Genomic DNA, 4,268 nt, shown 5'->3' on the forward strand with positions numbered 1-4,268 from the left:
TGTGAGGATTTGGTGAACACGCATGAAAGCACACAAAACAGTGCCTGGCACACAAGGAAGTGCTAAACGCGGTTAGCTATTATTGGTTCCGGACTTCAGTCTTGAAAACTGCCCTATATATGGTGACGATGGGAGAGAAGCCTTTTACCTCAGCATTTGCTCAAGTCACTGACTCTCAACTGGTAGATTCAGCCTAAGAGCAAATTAGCAACAAAATTTTCTCCCCCATGCAACATTGCCCCTCAAAACTGACCACACACAAATAGCATCATTAAGGAATGCCTAAAACCATACAAGAAAACCATACAAATGCCTAAAACCATACAAAAAACACAAATTTTCTTTCTATCTGGTGAGGTTGAGGTATGAACACCTGGTCTCTATGATTATTTATGGAGCTGCACCCCTGTGTTTTTGAAATGTACAAAGTGAATATACTGTCTGCACAGAAACTAGAAGTATCCATAGGGCTGAGTACATTTTCCTTATCTTGTTCCATGATGGCCTCAGAACTGGCTTGTTCAATGTCATAGTTATTGGTGCTGATATACACATTGTGGGCTGCTTCCTTTTGGTCCAGCTTCAACAGTACAACTCTAAATGCAGGAGAATCCAGGGTTTCTGACCCATTTTGGAATGATACCAGGTCATCCAAAGTTTAGAAGGTATCTATGAATCAAGGATGGAAAACAGACTCTCCAATTCCTGCCATTGGTCTGGGCCATTTTTTTTTTTTTTTTTGCCAAATAATACTATCAAAAGGTGGTTTGAGTTGGTGGTATAAACTGGTTTTTCTTAACTAATTGAATTAAGTGAATTAAATAAAAGTGACAATTGTGTGTTTACTTTATTTTACTTACTTATTTACTTTAAATAACTTTAATTGTAAGTTTCTATTTTGTTGGTATATACTTCCTTCATCCTAGGTTATCCAATAAAACAAAGTTTTATGATTAAAGTTACATATTAGCTCTCACATCTTTCTCAAGCAAATGTGAGTGGAAGAGTCATTGCATTATCTTCATTGTAGATGGAAAATAAGATTTTATTTTAAAAAGATTTTATTTATTTATTTGAGAGAGAATGAGAGAGAGAGCACGAGAAGAGGGAGGGTCAGAGGGAGAAGCAGAATCCCCGCTGAGCAGGGAATTGGATGAGGGACTCTATCCCGGGACTCCAGGATCATGACCTGAGCTGAAGGCGTGAACCACCCAGGTGCCCCGTAGAAAACAATATTAAGTGACAAAAAGAAGTTGCAGACTGATACTTTACATTATGATAAGAACTGGATAATTTATTGTAAAAATTGATTAAAGATGCACAAAACCATACTATATGTTATTTGTGGGTGCATACTTTTCATATATATATTCATATATTTTTCACATGAGTTATATATATTCTATGTTTATAGTATATAATATGTATATTATGTTTTATTTTTATAAATTTATAGTAATATTTATATTATATAATAAAATAATACATATATGAAGATTGGTGACAGATCAATTCAGGAAAAATTTATCTCTAGGAGGGAAGGAGAAGAGGTTTGGGGAAGAATTTATAGGAGACTTAAACTGTATGCCTCAAATTTTATTCTTTCTTTTTTTTTTTAAAGGTTGATTTTATTTATTTATTTATTTATTTGACAGAGAGAGCACAAGCAGGGGGAGCAGAAGAGGGAGAAGCAGGCTCCTGGCTGAGCAGCATCCTGGGGTCATGACCTGAGCCGAAGGCAGACACTTAACCGAGTGAACCACCCAGGTGCCCCCATAATGTTTTATTCTTAAATAACAAATATATTAATCATATATTAAATTTAAATTATTCTGAGTGGTCAGATATTGTATATTACTCTCTGAACTTCTCATGTATAATATTTCATAATTTTTAAAAAAGGATGAAGCGATAGGTATAGCATCTTTTAGACTCACCAAATTTGTTCCATCTTAAAGGGCAAGGAAACAGAAAAACAATCTTTGCCTTGGCTGTTCCAAGAAGGGTACATTTACTTAGCCAAATCCAAGATACAATCTAATCTCTTCCTTCGGACAGAAGAGACACAGTGGTTTATTACTGTTCGGAGAGAAGCTTGCAATCTGGAGGGACTTCTAGTTAATAGTTAATACTCCTGGAGTATTACTTTTGGGAATTCAAGTAATGCACTGTTGTTTGTAAATAAACTGGAGTCTGACCTTTCATCCAAGTTTATGTGTATTTGGGTGAGTCCTGCCCCATTTCCCTGGCCTTTCTCTTCCCCAGCTTTTCCCAGCTGGTGCCTTAGTTCTCTCCATCTGCAAATGCAGCTCCAGTGATTCCATGCAGGAAGTCCCTAATCAGCTTCTCTCCTTTCCTCCCCACCTCTGCTCAGGCTTGGTAGGAGCCAGTTTTCCTGCTAGATTAATGCAGGATAAGGCCTCTGTGTGGGTCCCTAGGGAGACTGGGCCTTTGGCCACTGTTCACACCTGACTCAACTCTGGACCCATCTGGAAGCTGACTCCAGCCCCTAATCTTTAAGTCCTTTCTTGCTGCCAATAATTTAGCCAGTGCTGTTCATGAATTCTTAAGATTCTATTACACTTGGGAAAAATACATTTGTCTTGTATTTGGCTTAACTACCACTTCCTCAGATGAGGCCAGATCTCCTGATGTTAGATGCTCTGCTCATAGCCTGGACTTGTTTGAGGTCTCATCCCAGCTTCAGTTAAGTAATTAATTTCATAATTAGTTTAATGTTTGCTTCCTTTGCTGTAATATCAGCTCCATGAAAGCTTGGATTATGTTCCCATTGAGATAAGCAGTACCAGTCACAGAATAAATATATTGATTAATGAAAGCATGAGTGGAAGTAAACTTTCCCATATACAGAAAATTGTATATATATATTTTAAGAATAAAAATGGAATGTATAAAAATTTTAGTTCTTACATGTTGTTCCTTTTTAATTTTTTGAAAAATTTCAAACATATATTCAGAAGAAAAATTATTTTAATGAACTCTTTTTTAAAAGATTGATTTATTTATTTGAGACAGAGAGTATGTGCTAGGAAGGGGCAGAGGGAGAGGGAGAGAGAGAATCTTCAACAGTCTTTCGGGGGAGTGTGGAACCCAATGTGGGGCTCGATCGATCCCATAACCCTGAGATCACGATCTGAGCTGAAATCAAGAGTTGGACACTTAACCAACTAAGCTACCTGGACATCCCAATTATAAACTCTTAATGTGAGTACCTCTTTAGGAGGATTAACAGTGATTAACAATTTGTCATATTTCATCTTTTTTAATCTATTTTTTATCTTTGCTGAAGTATTCAAACCAAATTCTAAATGCCAGGACATTTCACTTCTAAATACTCCACTATACAGTTCTACACACACACACACACACACACACACACACAGAGCTCATTTTCCTAATGGCACCTAAAAATTTACAATAATGCGTCCTCTTGACATACAATCTATTTGTAGTTTTCCTGATTGCCTCTTTATAATTGCAAAAAAAAAAAAAATCTTTCCGCAGTTGATTACTTTCAGGATCAACATTTTTGGTGAGACTACATTGTAAGTGACACCATGTCCTCCAGACTGCATCACCCAAGGAGTGTCGTAGCTAGTTATCTCACTGTTAGTATCGACATGATTCATTAGCGTGGTCAAGGCAACAGCTTGTTCTCTCCAATAGAAGGTTTTTTATATAATAGAAGGTTGTTTATAACCAACAAGTAATCAGTGCTTGACACCCTGTAAATATGTATTTCCCATTGGCCTTTCTTCTAGAATTTTGTCATCTCTTGATGGCCATAGCCCAAATCAATTATTTCATTAAGGATCACAAAACAGGTGTTTTTGGAGTCTATCACTTTTTCTACACGTATCAGCTGGAAGTATTCTATAAAGCAGTACTTTTTGACATTACTTAGAACTACTTGGATACTTCTAAATATAAAATATTCTTGTCTGGGACGCCTGGGTGGCTCAGTGGGTTAAGCCTCTGCCTTCGGCTCAGGTCATGGTCTCAGGGTCCTGGGATCGAGCCCCGCATCGGGCTCTCTGCTCGGCAGTGAGCCTGCTCCTCCTTCTCTCTGCCTGCCTCTCTGCTTACTTGTGATCTCTCTCTCTCTGTGTCAAATAAATAAATAAAAATTCTTAAAAAAAAATTCTTCTCCAGGACAGGCACAATAAATGTTTATCTTCTCCCTTTAATTACCATCGTAGAAATAGTTTATGCACAAGCTATTTGCAGTGGGCACAGATTATTTTTTG

Source organism: Neovison vison, chromosome 13, assembly GCF_020171115.1.
Source record: "Neovison vison isolate M4711 chromosome 13, ASM_NN_V1, whole genome shotgun sequence".
Classification (NCBI taxonomy): Eukaryota; Metazoa; Chordata; class Mammalia; order Carnivora; family Mustelidae; genus Neogale; species Neogale vison.